Source organism: Seriola aureovittata, chromosome 4 (genome assembly GCF_021018895.1).
Source record: "Seriola aureovittata isolate HTS-2021-v1 ecotype China chromosome 4, ASM2101889v1, whole genome shotgun sequence".
NCBI classification, from domain to species: Eukaryota; Metazoa; Chordata; class Actinopteri; order Carangiformes; family Carangidae; genus Seriola; species Seriola aureovittata.
Genome location: NC_079367.1, coordinates 14,832,006 through 14,857,818, shown reverse-complemented (window position 1 = coordinate 14,857,818; position 25,813 = coordinate 14,832,006). Strand labels below are relative to the sequence as shown.

General features: G+C 41.6%; 1 long non-coding RNA gene across 1 annotated transcript; it reads right to left on the bottom strand.

Annotated features, from left to right (window-relative positions):
* Window positions 1–8,120: 8,120 nt before the first annotated feature.
* LOC130168213 (uncharacterized) lies at window positions 8,121–24,300 on the bottom strand. The gene is made up of 3 exons (XR_008827398.1): window positions 23,587–24,300; window positions 22,787–22,840; window positions 8,121–8,828 (listed from the first exon to the last, which is right to left on the bottom strand). It is a non-coding gene; the product is annotated as an uncharacterized LOC130168213 (long non-coding RNA).
* Window positions 24,301–25,813: the final 1,513 nt, after the last annotated feature.

Here is a 25,813-nt window from a genome sequence, read left to right as displayed (position 1 = left end):
AATTCTGCTAATATAACACAAACAAGGGAAGGCACAGGTCAAAACATTAAAAATCATACCCATACTGCACTGTCCAAGCTGAAGCTGAGTATCATTTACATTCTGAACCTCTAGTCTTAAAGCTTTGTTGCTACAGTAGCATGTTAACAAGCCCTGGCTACTTTGACTGTTCTTCATTTAGGAGCATGCAAACGCAGAGACATTAAAGGCAATAAGATATACTTGATTTACCAACGGAATTCTTTGCAGTAAACAGACGTTCTCAACACCAGACAGACAAGATGCGTGATGTCAAATTATAGCTGTTGATGCCCATTTTTGATCAGCTAATGACAAATACAAACTATCAATTTAGCAGTAAGACAGTGAATTTTCTAACACCTCTCTCCCAGTCTCACGTGTTACACTTTAACTATGTCCCTGTACAAATGATTAAACAGAAAAGAGAAAAGTTACTGCAATCATCTATATTTAGCTGCAATAAACACATAACATCTTTTTTGCTCTTTGTAACAATTTGATAGAATTTTGTTAGAAACCTTGATGAAAATCATTTAAAGTGTCTTGAGCAAGGTAAAATTAACTTACTGCACTTTTATTTTCTTTTTCTTTTCATCTTCCATGACTTGGTGTGTCATTGGTCGGGCAAATTTGAACTCAACGAATAAAAATGGTTTCATCGTGTGAGCTTCAGTTATTCAAACTGCTGCAGAAGTATTAATGTTGTGTTGTTAGCCAACTTGATTACCTTAATGGCATTGCTTTGGCTTATGGTTTTATTGTCTGTCCTTTTCTGGTTTTTGTCTGGTACTAAATGCCATGAAGTCATCCTATTACAAAATCCTCATTGTGCTATCGTCATTACTCATTGTTTAAAGTAGTTCTGCGCTGTGATCAAGCTATGTGACCTTTTCTGCTGGGCTAGTAGGGATATGAGAGGTGGAAGTGGGTTATTGAATGTGATTGAAGTGCAGCCAACAGAGAGCAACAGGATCAACCTGAGTATTTCCCCCAACAAGCTGGACTAATCTGTTGGTTGGACCAGGTCAAGGGATTAAACGCGTGGTGTTCAGCAGCCATCCTGTCTGACCTCAATACACTTAACCTGGCCTAGTCCTTAAGACAAATCATCTACCTGTTCAGAGGCAGAAAGTTAAAGCTGCAAAAAGATGCAAGAACTCACTCTACAATAGAATATTTAAAAGGCCCATTTGGGTGTGCAGTAACAGATTTCTGTTTATATATAATATGTGGAAAATACATTGTTTATTTTATGGATAAATATCAATTAATGTTTTTTGTAAATTAAACATAATTTCATCACCTGTAGCACACCAGAACCTTGGCCCAGCTCTTCATTCACCACAAAAACAAGGAAATCATAGTAGTAAGTAGTAATAGCGTTATCTTTTGGGCTAATTTTAATCTCTGAGCCATTGTTACAGAGAGATCAGATCAGATCATCTTCAGATTATAAGAAGGGAAAAAAAGAGAAATTATTATTTTGTACTTTCTGAAATGTGCAACCTGTAGATCAACTCCTCCACATTTTAGTTATGACTTTGAGCTGCACTGTGTATCTTTACAAGGAGACAAGGCTGTATTGCTTTGGAGCTCTGGAGCTAAACCAAGTTATGTGAATAATGCATCGATCCAAGCCTTACAGTATCACAGCCCACTGGTACAGTCTGCATGACTGAGCACAAACCCAGTGAACTTGGAAATCTCTGCTTACACTCCTGGGAGAGATTATCCACTCACAAACCCTATTTCAAATGCAATGTCATTTCCTGACCAAGGAAGACCAGTGAAATAGCCAGACGTTTGACTGGAGAACCTGACGGCGAACACGCCCTTGTGGGAGACTGCGGAGTCTGATGGGCGGTAATGTGGACCATGTGCTCGCAGAGGGCAGGACGGGGCTGAGCTGGTCCTGGTCTTCACCAGCAACTATTGACAATTTCCTCAAGTATGCGTGAGATGCACACAGAGAGGGACACTCCCAGATAAACACACACATGCGCACACACACACACACACACACACACACACGCATACACACAGACACACTTTTTCCATCCAAGTGAAGTTGTCGCATGCAGCTAGAATCAAAGGTCAGCCTGTTCTCACATGGGTGCTGCATGTGGTGAGCAGACACACACACATATATATATATATGTGTACACTTGCATCCTATCTATCTATCTATCTATCTATCTATCTATCTATCTATCTATCTATCTATCTATAAAAAAAACTGGGCATAGCCTTGTTTCTTTCTTGCTGAACCTTCCTGCTTAAAACATTAGAAAAACTGCCTGTGGTCATGGGCATTCATCCAAAGGAGGACACGAGAGAATGGGTTCAGCTTTCACTTTTTCACTTGAGTTAAATTAGCAAAAGCTTGGAGGTGGCCTACATTCACTACTTACATCAAGATTAAAAAAACACTTCTGAATATCTGTATGTTCGAATGTTAGAAATAGAGTATAATTTATTTGTCATTTCCTCTCCTCCCATGTTCCCCATTGTCTGGTTTTCTTCCACTGTACCTAGAAGTGCTAGTAGGAAAACGTTGTAGTATTTTTTAAGATTTCATATTTTATGAATTAATGTCAAGCTGTCTGTATGTACAATGACATTTATGATACTCAGATCCAAGATAGACCAGGACAACTAAAGCTAAAGTTAAAGCATGGAGCCAGTTAGCTTAGCTTAGCATAAATGCTAGAAAGAAGGGGAAACAGGTAGCCTGGCTCTGTTGGAAAGTGTGTGTGTGTGTTGGGGGGGTCGGCTTTGGCTTGGACTATATCTTGGCTGGGCACAGTTACTTCCTGGAGTTGTAGACGTGTTTGTTGCCAGGCAACCGGTAAGGATTCCATGGTGATATTGATCTTATGATCTAACTCTCGGCGAGAAAACAAGTAAGCATGTTTCCCAAAATATCGAACTATTTCCTTAATCTCATAATGTGATTTCACCTACTCGTGCTAATCATGTAGCCTACTCAAGCTACATGACAGTAATCTATCTATTATAGTAATGTGAGGGTAAGTGGAAAAGTATCGCTGAACACTGTCTGTCTCTTAGAAGTGATTGTGTCCACGGTTTGCATGCATGTTGTACAAGCTGAACTGTATCCAAAAAAGAGCCAATGTTTGCTGTCCCTCTCCAACTGCTAATAAGCAACAGTAGCTTAGAAATCCTAGACAGCCCCACTTTCACCAGTCTCCCTCTGCCTCGCTCTCTCTCTTACAAGGGATTAAGTTGTCAGGTTACATTGAACTCTGAGAGCCCTCCACCCAGACAAAACCATCTTAAGGTGCAGGCTGTCCGGTTATTTATAACTCTGTTGGGTAAGCCTCCACTCTCTACGGCCCACTCCAGCGCATTGACATGTATGGGCCTCTGTGTTCGGCTTTATTATCAAGGGGAACACATCACATTGGCTGTCCTTTTTTTTTTTTTTTTTCCACGTTATATTGAAAAATTGTGTGTGTGTGTGTGTGTGTGTGTGTGTGTGTGTGTGTGTGTGTGTGTGTGTGTGTGTGTGTGTGTGTGCGCCCGCCTAGCACAGCCGTTTAACAAGATTGTCTGGGCACTACTGCTCAGACTTTCCGAAGAATTACATAATAGGCCTTCACTGAAGAGCACCAGACTGACAAGAGCACCTTTCCTGACGTCACTGCACACACACACACATAGTGAATTGGAAGTGCAGGGTGCAGGCAGCACACTGCAGACACACAATACCGGTCCTCTTTCCTTTTGTTACCACTGTCCTGCGTCCCACTCTCACTCCCTTTCCCACTTTCTCTCTCTTTCGCCTCACAGCCCACCTATCTGGAACTACTGTCTATTTTGGGAGTTCAATGCCGGCCAAGTATCGGCTGCAATGTGTAGAACACATCACGGGTAGGGGCCCCTTTGAGACAGGATGCGTTCTGGCTTATGCACAGTGGTGAGTGGGTGTAGGCTACTTTGTATGATCTCTCAATCTTTGGCTGTACATTGGTTTCAGATCAGATTTGAAACCTTTTTGTGACACATTAAAATAAATTTTTTATCTTTGATTTAGTATTAGAGAACTATTCTGTTAGATACAATGGCTAAAAAGCTTTGGTGCTACTCCAACCTCTGCTTAACTTAGCCCTGTTAGACTCGCACCTGATTGGATTTACACCTGTGTGTTTCCACATTCAAAACATTCATGAAGAAATCAACAATTATTAGTTAGATAAATTTTCTTTAGCTTTATACGAAGGCTGAACAGTTTTTGGTGCCAGTGCTATGCTCCTTATACAGTAGATCCTCGTATGATTTATAGTCATCTTCATTGTACAGTGAAATATGACAAAACCCTCGAAGACAGTTATTGATTGTTTCAATAAATGACTTTATTCATTGTCCATTTATCAAAGCAGGGCAGTCCCCCCATAAAACAGCTGCATGAGACAAAACAAGACCATGGTGATAAATCTGCATTTAAAACAAGACTATACAACCCTGAAGAGAAACAGCAGAGAAAAACCAGGCCTCATCACATTTCAACGGCTGACATTTCTACAATTGCTTCTCAATTCTCATGAGCGGGTTGCTGACATTTCTGTGCATTTTGCACATTTTACCATATCAAGTGAGTACTCCCATTAAATCAATGTAGTTATTTAAAAAAAATCATTTCTTTTTTCTTTTTTTTTTACTCTGGCTACTCATCTGTGAATAATGTAACTTTATTTAGATATCATGTAGAGACAAGCTGAGAGAACCAGTTTTTTTTTAACTTAGTTAAAAATATAATCATTACTTACACATAAATAGGCTGTATTAGTATATATTTGTAATAATAGTATATCACTAATGATTTCTACATTTTTCTGAGTGCTCGTTTCATTTTTCTTAGTTTGGTTTCCTCGCAGCTTTACACTTCGTTACATTGCCAAAACAATGACAACAATTTTCTGAAAAAACTTTATGCTTACGTCTCTTTTATCACTTATCTTACTTGCTACTCTCCCTGTTTGCTTTTTTCTGTTCTATTTAATGTGATTCACAGCAGAATTTTTTTTTTTTTTTTCAGTTTTCAAATCAAAACTGTACAGCTGTCGTCCAGACAGAGCATTTCTTATATTTAGCTTTGTGGGTTGTGTAATGGTCCCTGAAATTGTAGTTTTTTAACAATGAGCCAGCAGCTGCAGACACCATAGTTTACCTCTGCATCAGCTGAAAAAAAAAAATTGTATTTCTCACTTCAGCTAACCAAAGCTCTGCCACTGATATTTTTTTTCTTGGCTCGACCTGGCAAAGGCTCCAAGTGTGAAGCACTCAACCAGAAGTGCCTTCATTTTTAATAAAACTTGGATAAAATAATAAAACATAGATTTTATTGGAGCGTTGTGTTTTCATGAGGTGACAGTGCACTTGGGACCTCATTAAAATACACTTGGAGGGAGAGCATTCTTCTATTTCAGCCTACACCTAATTTAAAAAAAAAAAAAAAATGACGCTTTGCATCTCATTTTAGCACATGTGGATAAGCTTCACTTCCCTGGATTTTAAATGTCCTCAAGGAGCTACCACAGATAAATCAAGACTTTTCATATCTTATAGCAGGCCACATTATAGGCAACACACAGTACAGCTCACTATAAGATGTCGCCATCAAAAGTGACACCTGGCAGATTACACTTTTCCTGTAATGTAACAAACTCACATAATCACTTTTGATTTTGTAAGTCACGGTAAAATATGAGTTGAAACCATAGAAACAAGAGTTTGAGTTTATAGAGTCACAGTTTGTGTCTATTCACTTTATCACCTCCCAAATCAGAAAACAGTGCAGTGGAACTTGTTTCACAGCTGGTGTTTTTTGTGATATGATTTCTTTTTTTGGGTGTCTTTATAAACACCAGGAAGGATTATGATGGGAAAAGTCCGGACAACTATCATCCTGTACCCGACATGTTTGAATGCTGTCGATAAACCAAAGAATAGAACCAAATAGGAAATCGGTTACTCGGTACACACAGTGCTATTTGATAATACAAGAAATTTTCAATAATGAAAATTTAAGGTTAAACATAGGTCAGACACCAAAAGTTCATTTTTTTATACTTACACAACCTAAAGAGTTTAAAACACATCCCTGATCAATCCAGTTATCTGATTACCAAGCTTCATTTGTAACAGACTAAATATATCTAAATTTTGTGTTGAGTAGTGCATTAGTGCGGGGTGTGTGTGTGTGTGTTTGTGTTTGTGTGTGATCTCCTGATTTAGTTCCTGTGTGCTTTAGGCCACAAGATGCACTTTTCCCTCTGGGGCTAAAGGTCATGGAGGATTGTGGGAGCACGCTGCGGCACAGGCTGCGGTTGCGTCACCAACAGTATTGAGTCAGGTGCACTCCCAAGGATCTCACTGCCAGCTGCCGTCGAGGCAGGGATAATCTGCCTAAGCAGCTTTCACATGATTTCACCCACAGGGAAGAATTTAGGGGAGGTTTGTAAACCTCTTCAGACCTGGCCTTGGAGCTTCTTCCTGCTTTGACTTAAGAGGTGAACAAGGGCTGTACAGCAGACACTACACCAGAGAATGCTTCAGTCTCAGAAAACCCTCTGCTCATTTGCAATTTCTTCATTCTTGCTCTCTCTCTCTCTCTCTCACTCACTCACTCACTCACTCACTCACTCACTCACTCACTCACTCACACACACACCATGCACTCATGCATATTGTCCATTAGCTCTTTGTTCTCTGCCTTTCTATTTCAAAGTATTCCTAAAACACATCACCTATCACTCCATTAGCCATTACACTGAAAGCACCGCTATGAGACGAACAAGTGATAAGGAACATTAGATCAGATCTCATATAGACGTCCTCAGAGAGCATCTCCACAGCAGATAGAGAACAGAGTTACATTTATCTACTCGAATAGACTGCAGGAAGTTTCTCTGACCTTCTCTGCGAGGGTGAGATGAACTTGAACAGATGAAGTTAATCTACTAACAGCCAGGGGTCAGAGTCAGTGGCCTGATGTCTGATGAATATACGCTGTGCAAAGATGGTATTACATATTCCAAAGGGCATTGGCAACCCTGTCCTTGGAGGAAGAACTGTCCCAGTGAGTCCTTTCTGTCCAAGCAAATCTCTGACTTTTGATAGCATTTCAGATCAAAAATTTAAAGTGAGACATTAAAGAAATGAAAACAAACAAAAAAAACCCAAAAACTATTCCCCAGGGTGGGGGAAAAAAAAAGAAGCTTCAAAATTGAACAAAATTGAAGTCGAGATGAGACTTAAAGCTTAAAACCCTGGCCCTTCAGTTGACTACTTATTTAAATTGGTGTATTTTTGTCTTCACAGATGTGAAAAAAATCATAGGATCTGCTTTTCCTCTGCCTCTTTCTGGATGTCTTATCTCTCACTGAGTTCAAGCAGCCCCTCAATAGCTGAAACAGATTATAGCCTGCTGAGCTGTTTGTGCACCAACTAACCCTCAGCAGCTGCCTGTCTGATGTTGATTAAAACATTGCAATAGTGCAAAATCTGCTATTAGTGAAAAAAAAGTATTGGTTACATAACAGCAAACTTTAACTTAAGTACAATAGATCTTTTTGTACTGCAGACATTTTAACGTCATAGCATGAAAAGCACAGATTACTGTGACACCTAAACGAGTCATTGTTAATATTACTGGCCTCACTTCACCTGTGCTTTTCTATATTTAAGTCCATGTGCACAGCCTGCTTTGTGCTGTTACAGTGATTTGGAATTTTAACCAAAATCAACATAAACATTGTGATCATTTTAGTCCATGTTTAAGTGGCAGGTACCTGAGGAAATAACTGTGCTACAATACCATACTGTGGTGGAGCACTGGTCACAATCTCCTGTTCAGATACAGTAAATTGCTTGAGTAAGGGCTTGCTATTACTGCTCACAGAGCAGCTCACACCTTAAGAAGATTATTGTTTATGTTCCCCCTGGCAGTATAATGTATGTCTCCAACAGGAAGTGTGTTAGGTAAGTCCATAAACCCAGAGCCTGGAGCACCTAACATGTAAGACTGAAGCTCCGGTCAAACACAAGTAGACTGACAAATGTCAAAAACAAAGTACTTATACAGTGATGTAATTTAATGTTGATTTAATCTTTGTGATAATGTTGTAAAAAGAGACATCCAGGACCCTCATGTCGTTAATCAACATTAAGAGATCTCAATTCAGTAGTTTTACTGAGATGTTACAAAAGCTTAAAATGCACAAAACACACATTTTTCTTTTTACTAATAACACATTTCTTCTTCTCAGTGTAGCACAGTACAAAATTATACCGCCTCAATTCCAATTTCAAATGCTTGACACTTAATAATAAGGTCTTTGCTGTAAATAATAAATATATTATGATTGGGGCTGTGTAGGCTGGCTCAGCACTCCTTTGATGATGTTCCTCTCTGTTTGCAGCAGCTGCCTGTTCGTCTCTTTCTGTGATGCTGTTCTGCTTTCTCACCTTGCACAGCTTGCGCAGCAGCTGGCAGAGGCACAGGTACAGGCCACCCGAGTTTAGTGGCACTGGCCTGGCACATCTGGGTGGGGAAAAAGGGAGGAAATGAGGGTTAGATGCACATACTCAGGCATCGAAATACATAGTAGCAGAAAACTCAATGGTCACATCCTGTTGGGTCAGGTGGATTCGTCTTACTGCAAGTGCTTCTCCTCTCATGCATCTCAGTCTTATGCATCCCTCCTTCAACAATCTCTTAATGCACTCACAGGCCGATTCCCTGGGAGTGGATCAGGCAGGCGAGTCACTGACCTGAAACAAATCTACAGAGCACACAAGGTCAAGGCGTGACCCTTATATGCACTGTTATGGTGCATTAATGCGGGGTACTGGCAGTGCTACTTGAAGAGGATGTACAGGAGAGAGAGTGGAATAATCCCATGTTGGTGTTTCCCGTTTGTGTGTGTGTGTGTGTGTGTCTGTCTGTCTGTCACTGGCGTGATGGAGGATTGTAGGGTGGAAGGGGATGAGGAAAAGGTCTGCCAGGCAGAAGGACATGGAGGTAAAGCGGAGCAGACAAGAAGATAAGGAGATTGGGGCACGGACAGGGAACTAGGAGCCAGACCACATTTAAGGTAGTTGATAAAGAAGATGATGTACTTCAGACAGGCTGAGGAGGGAGTCTGCCCAGTTCTTGGTTCCATCTGTGGTGTTAAGTAAGAGCTCGAGGAGTGAAAGAAGGCAGCCAAGAGCATGTGTGCAAAGGGAGAGTAAGCCGGGGCATCTGGTTTTGTTAAGGCCCCAGAACATTCCTTCCCTCTGTTCGACTCTGGCTGGCAGCTTTTAAAGGGACACGTTCGCACTCATATCCTGCTCGGGGCATTGCCCTCTCTCTTGAAGTTTGATTTGTGAGTGCTGAGGGTCACAGACAAGATGTCTATCTGTGTGTTTTTACGTGTGCTCTTCTGCGTGACATTACAGAGGAGAAAAAGTCATATGTCTTTCATGACATGGAGTAAAAGCTAAAAGCAGAGGCATGTAGATGACAACAGACCTCAGCTGTCAATCCATTTATTTAAGTGTTATTAGTTTGGGGGGGGTTTCCCACTATTCATTAAGCACACAAATACACATCTCATAAAAGCGACTTTCCACTATCACCACTAGCATATGAGAATTTTTCCTAAAAGTATCAACAATGATAACGACAAAAGTGGAGCCACTTTGTCAGGGCTTTGATGAATCTCAGCCTTCAGCTTTATTAGCTTCAGCTGTGATTACTGATCAACTGGGCTCCCAGCATTAGTGGACAGTTTCTAAACTCCTTCAGATGTTTGTATGTCAACTCTGAAGAGATTATCTTCAAGTGAAATTTCACTGGAAAATTCTGAATTGCTAAGAAATCCATTTCAGATGTTTGTTTTCCTTTAAAATTTTAACAAGTAAGAAAAAAAAAAAAAAGACTTGAATATGACTGCTGATGCTTGACTAAAATGTGTTTTTGGGATGATGCAAGCCAGGTGAAACTTACAATTGTGCCAACACTGTAAAACATTATATGACACATCATTAAAAGCAAACACTAAACTGCACAGCTATCATAAATGCTAAGCCTAAATGACAAGAGGCGAGTTGCTTTTCCTTGTCTGTTTCTCTCTTGAATAATAAAAATATGAATCTATAACAATAAGAAAAAGCTGTCAAGTGTTTTGTCCCACTGCAGCATTTCTATGTTAAGTTACATCACTCATATTTCATGTCATTAAAAAATTCATACAAAATTTTAAAAAAATTACAGCCAAAAAAAAAAAAAAAAAAACTGACGGCGATAAGTCCCATGATGCAATACTTTTGTTACATGACACAGCAGGTGTCATGGTATGAATCAGAACACATGAACATGCTGCATTAAGTGACAGGGTTTTCACGCAGTGAGGGGACCGTGCTCATTATTTTTCTACGACGGTCAGAAGCTGGATTTGATTCTGTCGTTATCCGCGTGTCACATTCCTCGGGATGGACGTGTCTTCAGTGCAGGAAAGAGCCGACCACAACAGTTCTTCAGCTGGCAGCTTTAGTTGGTACATGAGGACATAAAGCTTGCCAGTGAAGAACTGCTGTAGGTCAGCCAGTAGTGAGCACCTTACGGCCAACGTCCACTTAGACATACCACAGAAATACGGTCAGTGAAGTCAAGCGTAGTTTATCCCGAGAGGCACATTTTGAAGCTTTGATTTCAATCTGCTGCCCACTGCCATCTGTAACTGAAGCTAATAGGATGAGACACCTGTCAATCAAGCAAAGGCACCTCTAAACATATATCTCCTTTATGAAACTAATTTTTCTAAACCACCACCAAGGCACAAATTAGCGAGTTAAAAAAAGTGTTGTGTGAATGTTTTTTCTTTTGCACTTTTAGAGCCAACAGTTAGCAACCATTACTTGTGCCTTATCTAAAGGCTCTTCCACATTGCCTTCAGCTTTTGGCTATGGTAGTTGCTGCTTGGCACTCACACATACACACACACACACACACACACACACACACACACACTCCTTCTCTCTGTGCTAGCTTTAAGGGGAACTTGTTGTGGGAAAGAGGTGAGGAGGTAGAGAGAAAGATACAAGAGAGGAAAAACTCTATAACATTCTTTTGTCCTTATTTGTGAATACTGCGGTTTACAGAGTCTTTAAATGCACACGCACGCATAAACAAACAAGCTGCGTGTGCACACCGGCATGGAGCTAGCCTGCATCAGACATGCCAGCCTACTGTTTTAGCATTCTCTCTGCTTTAGCTCTAATTGAATACAGAAGTCTTTGCTAGCTAGATAGCTTGGCCTCTGGTTACAGCCTGGATCTCCTGATAGAAAACAGCTCTTGTCCCGTGGGGCAGTTCAGTTTACAGCAGCCATACAGGGCTGAATGAAGGAATTTTTCCTTCTAGTTTAGATACTTCCACTCCCTTGGGTGTGTGACTGCTTCACTAACATGTCAAGTATTTTGTTATTTCACCTTGAGAAAACCCCCACAAATTTCCACCCCAATGACTGTCAGTTTAAGAAATGTTGGTAGAAGGATGAAGCCCTTAAGAGTAATGACACGGGGCCAATTTGGTCCATCAACTTCTTTGATATGAAGTCGTTTTGAAAGTTTAACCATGGCCTAATCAAGTGTTAGAGATTAAAAGTGACAAGAAAACCCTTTATGTGATGTACCACTTTAACATCCCCTTTCAGGCGGACCCTGTGTAATACTTACGAGTAGCCCAGGATTTGTCTTGCCTGGATTCCATTCAGCTGGACTGACTTCAACTATTGCAGTCAGTCAGTCTGAAAAGCCTTTCCCTAGCAGCATTTTCTTTCACAGTTCAAGGACAGGACTTTGGGCAAACTAGCTCTCAGCAGCACCACGAACCCAGCAACCCCTAGAAACTCAACGAACCCCACGCTGCTCTGAGCAACAGTGGAAAGCTCTGGACTGCAGAGACACACACACACACACACACACACACACACACACACACACACACACACACACACTCTAACTCTCCCTCTCTCTATCGCTCTCTCTCTCTCTCTCTCTCTCTCTCTCTCTCTCTCTCTCTCTCTCAATGTGACCGAGACTAGTTTGAGAGAGAATCCTGAATGGGTTGTGGGCCTTGATCTTGTACTGAATCCAGAGGGATCCATTGTGGGTGTGTAATATTGGAGATGAGATCCAGGGCAAAGGCTTCACTTTTGTTTTCATTGAGCAAATTTGTAAGGAGGCACCTGATAGCGCCACTGGCCTTTTGTTAACAGCAAGAAGATTGGTTTCTTCTGGTGTCTGCCAGATTGTATTTAAACTGGCAAGACAATTACAGTCCTACACAAGGACGGAAAGAGAGGTAAAAAGGTATAAGAGCAGAGAGGAAGGGATAGCGGAAAGATCAGCGAACACTAACAAGGTCAGAGATCAGCACTGCTATAAGGAAGCAAGTAATAACTCTAAATATGACACAGGATGAAACGACAAGCGTCACTCTGGCAAAACACCAGAATATAACCATTTCTAAGTCCTGCCTGATACAATGTGCAATATATTTTGAATCAAATTGCCCGCCAACCCTGGCTAGCAGAAGTATCAGCTGTACGCTGAAGCGTCTGAGTGAAGTTCTAGCATTAGCTAGAAATGTAACATTTTAATGAGTGTTGTCTGCTAGTTTCAACGATGAAGCACACATGCACAGACCTTACGCTGCAGTAAGCAAAGAGAAATAAGTTATGACACCTTTTTCATTAACTGATTTAATTTTATTACAATTGTTTTAGCCTGACATAATCTGCAGTCATTGTATGCTGCGGCTGCTGTAGCTTCATCTGCAACATCAAATCAAACATCAAATCCTTCAGCATTAAAACCTGAAGGAGAAAATTAAACGCTAAGTCTTGTTTTCTTTACTGTCTGGACATGCAAGGCTGAAAGGGGAAATTGAAAGAAGCACAAGAATGAGCAACAAAAGGTGCAAACAAACAGGACTATATGAAATTAATTTGCATCCTCATCGTACACCAACTACATGCATTGGTTGGGTTTTCACATAGCATAAAAAAATGAGGTTTTGCCTCTGACGAACTACAAAAGCCTGTTGAGACAGAGAGCTGCAGTTTTTTTTTTTTTTTTTCCTCGTAAATGTAATTTTCAACCCCTATTATTCCTTAGCTATGTTCTTTCTCAGCTCACGATATGTTAAGCATGCACACTACACGCACACAGCGGCCATCCCAGAGTTGAGAACACAGTGTACCAGAGGAGTGATTTATTACACAGAGCTGACGATTCCCAGGACAATTACAGCCAGCCTAAGCAACAGGCTGAAAATGGCTCCTCGGAGTTTGTACGCACAAACAGGCAAACACACAAGAAGCACACAGTGCATGTGTGTATGAGTGATTCAAGCGCTGTGGGCAGTATGCAAGTGATAACTTAAGTCATGGAGAACAAGGCCTATTGTCCGCATTACTCTTAGGTTAACATGCACACCGAAAAACATCCCATATATGTTTGCAAGTGTTTTCTGCTTTCCCTGAGGCAGCTCAGGGGACAGACGTAAACATCTGTTAAGCCCCAAAGGCAAGGACAAAAGGTGTGCTTAGCAATGATGGGGATGAGCTGGTGGTGAACTTGTGGTTAGGATGAGGGTAAATGTTAAAATCTTAAAAAAGTAACATTTTAACCACAGTGCTCTAAAACGCAAAGTCACCGTGACGTCTTTAAAAATACATCCTGACCTACTGACACTTTGCAAAACAGCCAAGTGTCAACAAACCCTCCATACGAAAGTGATTTGACTTCACACAATGAGCGCTCCCTCGGGGCCACAGGAAACACCCTTATATGTTTCCAGTACAACCAAACTTGTATGGGGGTTAGGTTTGAGCTGTAATGGTCTTTCTCAGTGAATTTCACTGATATCTAATTGCTGAAGTATGACTAAAAAAAACACATACTGGACGGAGAATAGATTAAATCTATGAATGTTTGCCAATATCAGCATATCCCAGAGGGCATGCAGGGAATGACTTGGCCAAGACAAAAGAATGGGAAGCCCTGTGAATCATTTGAAGAATGCCATTTCTAATCCAAAATTGATTGCAAAAGAATATATGCACTCTGTATTGTGACATTTGTACAGTTTCAGTGTGAAAAAGTGGTAACAGAAGCTCAACGTTTCTCCTGCAACAATTTGATGGCAAAAAGCTAACGCGGCGATGCCAAAAACTACCACACATAGATGTAAGCCAGACTGCACGCTGTACGTAACTGTAGGGCTAATACTATAGTGAAGTATACCATAGTTAGCCAGGATAATCTTACATGTGTGCTTGCTGTGTTATGAGGATGAGAGCAGCTTTGCAACAGATTCTGGCAAGTCTCTTATCTTTCCTCCAAAGGCATCAAAAATATCCATTTCACAAGCAGCATCATCCGGCCCTCGTCTTTTATGGCATTGCAGTAATCTAAATTATTTTCCCTTGAAAGCTGTGAGCTTGGCAGAACAGCTAACATTAGCTTTGTTGCAACAACCTTACGGCACACTCCAGAGTAATTGGCTAAATACCAGCGTAACAATCGCACATATCCAAGTCCAGTTTGTCCTCTTCATAACAAAATAAATATTAATACACAAAATGAATTTGTTACATTTGTAGGAATCCAGTGATCTGGCATTACGTTCTCCTAACCAGAACATTCATGGGAGCGAGGATTTTAGAAGTGAATGTCCTAAAACATTCAGCTTGTTTCTTCTTAAGAGAAAGTTAAAAAGTATTGCCTGGCAAACATTAACAAAGTCAATGTAGACTACAAAAGTAATGCAAAACATGCAGTCCAATGAAAAATGGTCATTATTCATTCAAGCCACCTCAAGCCCTTGGTATAAAAATGCCTCCTTTACTCCAGCATTCTTTTAGGATTTTGTGAGACTGTGCTGAACAAACAGATGACCATCAGTGTGACTGGAGACCATGCAGTTCTCAGTTAAATCAAGATCCTGACATAGGGTGCCATTGCCTCAACTTTGAATGGTCTGCGCTTGATCATCTGTGCACCCCACAACCCCCATAATCCTTTTCCCAAGGCAATGGCAAATTGCTTTCAAGTCAAGAGTGGATCAATATATTTGCTAGTGCTTTCCTCTTACAGCCTTGAATGGGATTAGTGAGTACAAATGACAATGAATTTCAAGAGAGATATAGATGCAAAAACACACCCAAGCAAACATTGTTGAAGTGTAATGCTGGTGGAGAGGCATGCTAAGACTAGCACTCTGTCAGAATATGTTCATCATCAGGATGATGTGTATGCATGAGGCATGTGAGCGAGCAAATGTATGCATGCATGTGGAGAGAGGGGGGTGGGGGGTGGTCCACACCCTGTTTTATAGGAGCGCAACCAGCTCGTTCTCTCACAACACACATGCCCACCATGTGAATTATGAAATGCCACTTGACACTGCTGACAGAAAATGAGTGAGTGTGCATGTGTGTGCGTACATGCATGTGCATGAGCCCTGTGCATCTACAGTATATTGTATAATCTCTTTTTGTGCCCACAGCTGCTGTTTATCTGGATATGAATTAATGATTGAAAATGAAACCCGGAACATGCATCAGGCGTTCTCTAAACGTGGACTGAGGCCCCATAAAAGCCTAATGTGTTCCTCCATAAGAGGTTTTGTCAGGTACAGCTGTTTTCCTATTAGGAAACATCTAGTAATGTCCCAAAGTGCAGTAGTAAGAAGGTTTCTTCTAATTTGGGGGATGAGGGTTGGGGGTGAAGGAGAGGGATGCAGAGAAAGACAGGCAGTTAGGGTGGGGCCCATGAAACAAGGCATAAACAAGTGAGTCAGCCACAAAAATACACGTCAACCTACAACCTGACAGCAATTATGCCATAGTCATTATCCAAACACTTGAAATTTTGCAGCAGCCTTTGATCCCAGAGAGCACAGCTTGTTAATGCACTGATTTCCTTGAAGTGCACTGTGTTATTTGCTTAAGGAAGAGGTGATGTGAGCTGGCAGGAAGTCAGCAGGTGGGAAAAAGGAAGAGGAAATGGCTCTTCCAGTAAAGTCTTGTAGAGTGACCAGCAGGATTTTATACTGAGCATCTGGGGCCAGGAATGCATGGGAATAGTGTGTGTGTGTGTGTGTGTGTGTGTGTGTATACGTGTGTGTGCGTGCACGTGTGTAAAATAAGAGAGAGTTGAGATGGTATCTGCCTCAGTGATGTCATAAAGTAAGAAGCAGACAACCTGGTCCCGGTGTTGTCACCAGGCACAGATGAGACAATGACGCAGCATGACTCTGAATCTGCGTGTGTGTGTGTGCGTCTGATGCAAGCTTCCTGCGAAGGACACCAAGTGTCATGTTTTTTTTACATGCACGCACACATACACAGACACGAGAAGGATCAAATCATCCTTTGGAAAATATAACTGAACAGGAAGGAGAGAAAAGGATCCTGAGACTCTTAGAGACAGACACGGAGGGGTGGAAGTAAGGGTGTGAACGCTGGGTAAAGGGGCCCAACATAAAGAAAAGATTTGTGTGCTTCGTCTGGCTGTCATCTCTCTTCCTACCACTGGGAAGAAGTGTGTCAAAGAGTACATTGTTTCCCTCTATGTATCTGTTTGTGTCCATCCCTTGCTCTGGCTAAATGCCGCTGTAGTCCCCATGAATTCATCCTCCCTCTCTCTCTCTCCCTCATTCTGTATATATATCCTTTGTCACCCTCCCCCTCTAACTAGCAGTTTAGTTAGCCTGCTGAAAGACAGGAAATGCCTGAAGGGCAAATGAATAAGAAGTGGCAGCTGCCCATGCGTGGTGCGAATCAGGAAAATCTCCTCGGTGTCATTCGTTCACCCCACCCAGATTTTCCCAATGATCAGTGTCATTTTCTTCTTTTTACTTTTTGAAAACGCAAAAGCTACTTGCCAGAGTAGTCAACAGCAAACAAAGAAAAAGCTCTATCCACCCACTGTAAATTACTTGCCCAGTGCCAAGCAGCAGGCAGTCACTGTTAGCGACTAACTGGTGAACATAGCTGAGCATTTATCAGCTAGAGAGCCGGATATTTCCCTCAGGAGTTGGTGGAGACCAAAAACGGAGCTAAAAGAAGAGTGAATATTGGACTTCGATTCATCAGGTGGCCACAGAGACTACTCCAAATGAATAGTAATGTTACTCCATATTGGACGTATAAAGAGGTAATTGTTTGCTAACAAGTTTGCCATATTAACTGATTGATGGCAATATTTCCCCAAATGGGCAAAAACAAGTTATTGCAGGTTAAACCTTTAAAGGGAACAGAACACAGCCACAAAGTAAATGTATAAATAGTGATGGGGCTGTGAAGGAGCAAACTTTCCTTTCTTCTTTGTCTTCTTTGTGTCTAACAGTTGATCACGTACTGTTAAGTGTTGTTTAGATGTTTTATTGCAGAAAAAATTAGTTGGTCATTGTTTCATTAATGTTTAAAATCAACAGCAACTCAACTACCCACTCAAGATCCACTCAAAATTCAGGGAAACTCAACAGGGGGAAAATCTGGAGAGGAGCATGGGTGGGGTTTAAGGACTGGGGGGGGCTGAATCTGTCTTTTGTAATTGACTAATGGCTCTCTACTGGACATTATATTTTTCTCAGCCAACCATACAACGCTGACCAATGCCTTTCACATTTGGTTCCTGATTTTATGAGCTAAATTTCACATTCGATCAAAAAAGGATTAAGAATTGCCTGTCTGTCACACCGACAGAAGGTGAAATGAAAGCTGATGACGGTTTGGTTGTTCAATGAAAAACTGACCATTCGCCCATAGACTCATCACACTCTACTGGACACTGTGTGTATGTGTCTGTAAGGGGCATGACCGGGGTATGCTGGACTAAAAAAAAAAAAAAGAGAGAGAATGTTTGTATAAGTGTGTGTATCTATGTGTGAGTGTGTTTCCTGCTGATCTGGCCCCAGCTGTACCCAGATGGCCTGAGAGCACAGAGTGCTAAGCTAACAGAGACGAGAGCGAGAAAGAGACATTCACCCTGAGTTAGTGAGCTGGAAGAACATTGTGGTCTGACACCCCACAAAGAATGACACCACCTCTACACTATTTACCTCATGGACCAAACCTCTGGACACAACATAATAATAATACAGATTTGCATTTCATCCATAGAACACGCAGCCAATTAAATGCCCTCTATTACACGCTGCAGGTATTTACCGAATGGGCTGTAATTATTGGCGCATTTACTCAGGCAAAAACTAACCAGCTCGAGTCTAAATGGTCTTTATTTTAAGTTACTTCCATCCTGACATTTTAAGGCATAATTATCAGTTCCCTGATAAATTCTTTTTGGTTCTACAAGTCAAAAAGAATAACAGTGGCTAGAAGTACCTCACACATTTCTTTCTTTAATTACAGCAGACGAGACATCACACCTAGATTAATGAGGTGTGTGTTAATGTCTTTTTTTTTTTTTTAATTAATTGGCAAATCCGTTTGTCTATGAAATACCCCAAAAAAGCAGAAGACATCTCTATCTTGTTTTGTGTCTTGTTTTGTTCAACTAACAATCCAAGACTCAAAAATATTCAATTTCAAATTATATAAAAACAGGAAAAAAAGTAGAAAGGTGTTATTTGAGAGGCTGAAACCAGCAAATACTTGACTATTTTGCTCAATTCAATAACTTATTACATTGATTACCAGAATATTTGAAGATTAATATCCTGTCAGTCGACTAATCATATCTGCTCTAGCTGAGACCAGTTCTTCAGGATAGGCATGTGTAGTTAGTCAGTATACTGATAACAGCAGTGTAGTTCTCACTAAAGGAACCATCTTATACTCACCATGAATCTGTCTGTCTGCAGTAGACTGAAGAAGACCCCTTGTTCAAGTAAACTTCATCCTAATAAATAATTTGTACCACAGTTTTTGGAACATCTACCTGTCTTGGTTTTGGTCTCCTTTCAGTCTGTCTTCTTCTCCACCCTCGCATCTTCCCCGCACTCATTTCTCATGCACTTTGTTAAACCCGCTTCTCATGCCTTCCGAGCTTTCATTTTCCTCCATCTCCCTTTCACCTTCTGTGATCTCTTTTGTCCTTCAGTATCATCGCTCGTGCGCTACCTTCACTTTATCCCTTTCTCTCCTGCTCTGCTCTCTCTGTGTCTTTAGGTTGGTCAGTTCAGCAAGGCCGAGTTACATTCCTGGGATGCCTGCTACATATGGTCCACATTCCAGCCGGTCTGCCGAGAGGCCCACCGCTCCTCACCGCTGGCCCTGCAGAGACCAGCCAACAGCTAAGTGTGCTACAGCATTGCTTCAGCCTAAAATGATCTCAACACAGCTTCAGTTTAGCTCAGCCTGTGCCTGCATGAGGTTAGACCTTATTAAGCCTCACCAATCAAAACTCAGAACTGAAGACCCAACAATGACATTTCATTTAGCTCTTTTCCTTTGCATACAGGCTGCTTTGGTTTCTTTCTCTGTATATCTTTATCCTCAGGCTACTAGCTCTGTCTCTATCTATGTGTGTGTGTGTGTGTGCATGTGCGCGCGTGTGTGCAAATTGTACAAGCCACAATAGGCACTGTTCTTTAACTAGGTCACCTACAGAAAACTGAAAAACTAAACCTGGCAACTGCATGTGCAACCTTACTAGAAACTTCCAAATCATACCAGGATTACTCTACCAAACTAGTGCAGGTTAACTCATTATGCCTGTATTTACCAGATGAAACAATTCATCTGATTTTAGTGTTGCATTGTTGCTGCTCCAGAGAACTTTTCCAGTGGACAGGCACACATAGTTCAACATGTGTTGTCCATATGAGTATGGGACTGGTCTGGTAAACCACACAGCCCCGTTTGAGGAGTGGTGACAGTCTCTCTCCATATGGAGCACTTACAATGTAGTGTGGGACGCATTTGGAATACTGTTAGCGCTGCTTCACCAACTACTATATCTGCAGACTTTGCCATACGACACACACCCCCTCATCCTTGTCCCGTGCATGTGTGCACATGCAAGCACAGACAGAGAAGGACGTCTGTTTCTCCATGAGATGATACCATGAACGCACCGATGCACAGCATGACAACACCTGCCAAGGAGCTCTGGTTTTCTTAACCAGATGCAGACACACACCTTTTCAGCCCAACTGGTTCTGTTGGAGGTTTTTTCCTGGTAAAAAGGAGTTATTCTTCTCCACTGTCGCCATGTTCTCTCTATGATATTGTAAGGTCTTGGACTTACCCTGTAAAGTGCCTTCAGATAATGCATGTTGTGATTTGGCGCTATAAAAAAAATGAATTGAAATTAATTACAAATTCTATACTAATTATGAGCGACATTTAAATATTCAACAAACCGTGCTTTATGCATACTAAAGCATGAAAAATGTTAGCCTAAGCTAGTCAAAGTTATCCCTATGAGGCTGTCTGGGTGTGTCCGTAAAAATGTGCAACCTCACTGCAGCTACCGCATTTCCTCCGCAGATCCTCCCCTCTCTGATTGGCCATCAATAACACTCAATGTTCAGCCCTGCTCAATTACACCAAGTCACTTGATGGGCAGGTCATTCATAACCTTAAGTTGGCAGCGGAGGAGTGACACATCAAATGACACATTTTTAAATTCTATGGTTCTGATCAATGTCAGCAACACTGACGGGGTAAAACGGTTCCAGATCCTTCTGTGGGTATTTTGGAAAGTCAAGTAAAAGGCCTGTTTGTCAGGCTAAACCCTTCCCAATTTGCAGACCCACAAATATACACATACTGCATAAAATATAGCAAATACTCAAACACACACACGCAAAGATAAATGCATTCATATGCACTCAAAATAACGACTTTCAGGATGACTTGACATTTGACTCTAGATAATAAGGCACAAGGACATTAAATTACTGCCACAAACACCAGATTCCAATCTTTCTTCCCTCTTACATGCCCTTTCTGTGTGTGTCTGTGTCTGGGGAGTGGCGCAATGGACGTCACTGCTGGACTGCTGTATTAATCACATCTAGCCACGCAGAGATAACGACAGTGCCGGCTAACCACTAACACACACATACGTAGTTCAATCAAATGTGGCTAAACAATCAGAGCCCAGACAAAGCAAACATTCAAACAAGATGGCAAAGGGGAGAAGGAGGAGAAAGAGGGTGGAAAAGAGCTCATATAGGGGTAACTTCTTAATCGTACAGAGTGGTACACTATTCTGTACAGTATGTAACAGCAGTGAATAAGGATTTTGTCTGACCAGCAATTCAACTGAGGATTTATAAAGTCATTAAATTTGTCACGAATCAACAATGATTGCAGCAACTGAGGCTGCAGATTCAGTTCCTTTTTACATGAAAAACATGACATTGTTGTGGACTAATCTGGAGCCCACTTCATGCAGTTAAAATCCTTATAAGTTCACTATAACGCTGTTAACAATAACGACAGTTTCACATCCTTTTTTTCATACCAGTATTTAAACGCTCATAATGCTCCATTGTAACCAAAGTCAATGAGGCCTTGTAAATACATTATCACACTCCTCTATAGGCAAAACTAGTTCCAACACAGCACTTCCTGCATGGAATGTGGGTGGGGCGTGTCCTGGGACTCTGATGTTATTACCACTGAGGTTAATTCTTATTTTAAAAAGAAAAAAAAAACAGCCCAGGGCCTGGACATTCAAATGGTGGCATCCTCATAATCCAGATGTGTCCAGTGGCCCAGACTCTGACTGGCCTGCAGCATCATGTATAATTCACTATTCATAGCCAAAGAGAGGATAATTACAGCAGCCCCAGCACTCTTGAGGAAAGGGTAGGCAATGGGGGAAGCAGAACTGAACCCTGTGCAACTAACAAGCGTTTTCCAGAGCATCTCCAGCCTGAAAAGTACATTGTCTTTGAGACATCCCGTCAGGACGAGGAGGAACGAAGAGGGGAGAAAAAAAAGGACATTGCTACTTTTTCAATTTGACCAAGTAAGCTTGTCAGGCCCTTAGAAAATAAGCAGCAAAGGAAACCTGTAATGAATCCTTCAGAACTACAATCTGGGGGGGAAAAAAAGGCACTGGCCAACAGAAGTGGCCATGATTTACACAAGGTCAAACTATCCATCAGAAGCTTTTATGTCGTGCAAAGATCAGAGACGACAAGGTCTGAGCTGGCGTTTGGCTGACATCGATGGGATGCAGGTGGAAAAAAAGCCATTGGTTGCTGAACAGAATGCGAAGATGGGGAGATACAGCTCGGCAGCCAGTCCTCACTGAATTATAACCAGACTCAATGCAGTTTTCGACCAAAGAATTTGCGCTTTGGAACCTGAGTGTTGATAAGTTGTCCTGTGTTTACCCACGGCCTTCCTTAATGTTGAAAGCTTTAAACTGAGATTGCATAAGCAAAGGTTCGAGAGCTCTGAACACCGCTTTTAAGATTACATAACCCCTGCCGCTAGAATTCATAGAAATTGGATTGGGGGGGTGGGGGTGAGGGGGCAGGGTACATAGACTGTCTAAACTTGCAACAGGCTGATGAGCACAGTGCAATAACCCGGGTGCCGGAAAAAAAAAAAAAAAAGGCAAGCAACGGAAACCAAAACAGGCAAATGTAAAAAGTTTCAAGGTATAAAAACTACAATATGCAACAATATGTCACATGGATACATTTCTTAAATTTACTGTTAAGCAGCATTCCACAGGTTGACTCAAATACAACCCTTACCTCCATCAATTAACACCTCTGCAGACTCCTGGAAGTAGATCCTGATGGTATGACCTAAAGTTGATTAAAAGACAAGAAGATCAACTGTGGGCACCTGGAGATACTGAGGGGGTAAAAACAGCACAAGACAAGCTTGAAACGGGAAATGAATGACGCGGAGAGAGATAGAGAAAGAGAGAGAGATGGGGGGGAGAGAGAAAGAGAGAGAGGAGGAGGAGGAGGGGGCAACTCTCCACATCCATGTTGCGCTACAAAGGGTGGGGCCTTGAGGAATTCACTCTATCTGCTTTCCTCTCGACTTAAAGCTTATCTTAATTAGACTATACAGGGTCAGTCTGCCTGTGCACTCAATTATGATTGAGTTAAACGTATCGCAACACTACGGAATGACTCCTCGATATTCTGGGACAAGTCGAGCAGACTACTGCTAACGTAGACCCAACTCTTACGCTTCCCCGTCCTTCCCTGCTGGATTTATATTCATTCAACGCCCAAACGTTCGCCTTGCTTTTAAGTCACACCCTCCCCATCATTTTTCTAGTTATATCCTCGCACTGTATCGTAGGCAAATACAGAAAATAAAGATTTTATACAGGCCTCGACCGACTGACACACCACCAGCAGCGCCAGATCAGTCCGTTTCTTCACTTTTGACTCACGCTACATCTTCATAAAATGATAATACATGACAAAATACCTTTAAGATCGCACCGTAGCGCGCCCTGTTCTGTGGCCTTTAAATGTCACCTCCGCTAAAAAGAAAAAAAAGTTTGCAAAATGTATTTGACAGTCGCACTTACTTTGATTCAGGTGAATCCACTGGCTCCAACGAGGCACTTGTCACTACGGTCATACTATATCAAATATGCGCAATTTGTGCCGCGCTTTGGTGAGGTTTGAGGATTATTAGGCTCTGTTCGGACTGTTTCCCCCACGCCCAGTTTGCCTGTGGCATTCAGCAGGGCTGGCTACTGTAAAGTTGCCACGTCCGTTACATTTCAGACTTATGAAACCAATACGACCTCCCAAGCAACAAAAAAAAACACACCCGATTTACTTCTTAACTGCGTAATATTCCAATTAATCTGGGCTACTGCGAAGGATTTAAGCTAAAAGATGCGCACGTCAAGATGGCAATACATTTGTTATGTAATATCTTCCTTAATGAAAATGACTGAAGAGATTCTTTAAAGCCGTTGGCAGATATAAGAGTCTCGGCCCTGACTGGCCACTCTCGAGGAGACACAGTCGGTTTTGTAACATTTTTCAGTGCAGAAGCCTCACACAGACCCTCAGCCACACCTTAACTCTCAATCAATTTTTTTTCTGACAGTTCCAGAGGTTTCGACGAGACGCGAAGCCCGCAAGTTCACCCTGACAAGCCTGTCGCTTTGTGTATCTCGAGCACTCCGCTGTTAACCTTTTAAACCTGTAAAAAGAGAAAGAAAAACGGTCCATTCTGAGTATCCGGTTGGCCGGTCCCACCCCGTGCTGCTCGCTGCTTCTCGGGGCTCCCTCCCCGGTCTCTCTCTCCGGTCCAACTCCTCTCTTCAAACCGGCTTCTCACTCCGATCAGCTGGCAGGGCCGTGACGTCAACACACAGCACCGGCCAATCAGACGCGAACCGGAAAAATCACTGCTGACGCCCACCGTATACGCAGGATGACGATCAGGTGCATCGACCAATGACAGCGCAGATCTCTGTGAGAAATAAGGCGGGCACTAGAAATGGTGACCAATGGCCTTACATCCGCCCATGGGAGGCGTTTTATCCTCTGACCTATTAGGTGTTGGGAAGTATTATGTGTGAAGTGTTAGGAACTTTTTCAACACCAGTAAGCTGCAGATGAAATTGAAATTATAGATAGTTGAAGTAATGAAATGTCTTAAGTTGGTGTTACTGTAGGTAATGACAGGCCACCAGTCAACACTTCATAAAGTCAACTGGTTTTATTACTGTTATTTTCAGACTGTGTCACAACAGATGTCAAAGTCAAATGTTGGCTATTGTATTGTTTTCAAGTCAAGTCAATTTTATTTATACAGTCTAATCTCTCAAATTTGCTTTAGAGGGCTGTATAGTCTGTGCAACTCATGCAATTATTGATCCTTAAATATTCAATTCACCTTTCAGGTAAAACTCCCCTGATTCTTTTCTCAAGAGTCAGGTTCACATGCAGTATAAGGTCTGGTACTGAAGTACAACCAAACCTCAATCCTTTATTGTCCTTGGACGTCACTGATTCTAACACTGTCAGTATCCTTTAACTGTTCCCAAATCCAGGTTAAAAGCTTAGGGGTAAAAAGAGCTGTGTAAATCATTCATCAAATAATGCTACATGTTAAAAAGATTTTAGGGTCACATCGAAAATTAACTGTGTATTTCTACTGGTTTATACAACTGGAAGCAAATGCAAACTCTGACCATTATGCAATAAAAAATGTCAGTAGATTTAGGGTGTTATTATACAGTATGGCACTATATTCATTCCTAAAAGGCACCAGTACCACCAGTTGGACTTCTTGGTCTTTAATCCTGACAGTTATTGCACTGCTGATACAATGTCCCTAACTGCTTGAGTAAATGAGGCAGTGAAATGGCACTTCTTCCCCAAAAGTAAATTAAATTTATAGCTGTGGTACAGAGACACACAGCAGTTCTGGAACACACCCCTCCACTCATCTCTCCTTCATTATATATATTTATCATCCATGGTCTCCTCAGAGGTCCACATGTTGGACGCAAAACAATCTAAACTCCTTAGCATTTCAAATTGTTTTTCAGCATTCATTTTGGCATGTTTTTTAAGCAAACACAGCATTCCTGTGGTTTGGAGTGGAGTAGGAATCGGGTTCTACTACCAAATAAGTGATTGCACTTCTCATGGACGGAAACCTCAATTGGAGGCTTGCTTGTTGAAGTCACTACAATCCCACATTTGGAAAAGAGAATGGAGTGTGCTACATTTTCCCCTCTGAGCCAGAGAAAAAAAACAACAAAAAAAACCCTGAAACATTTGTGTAGC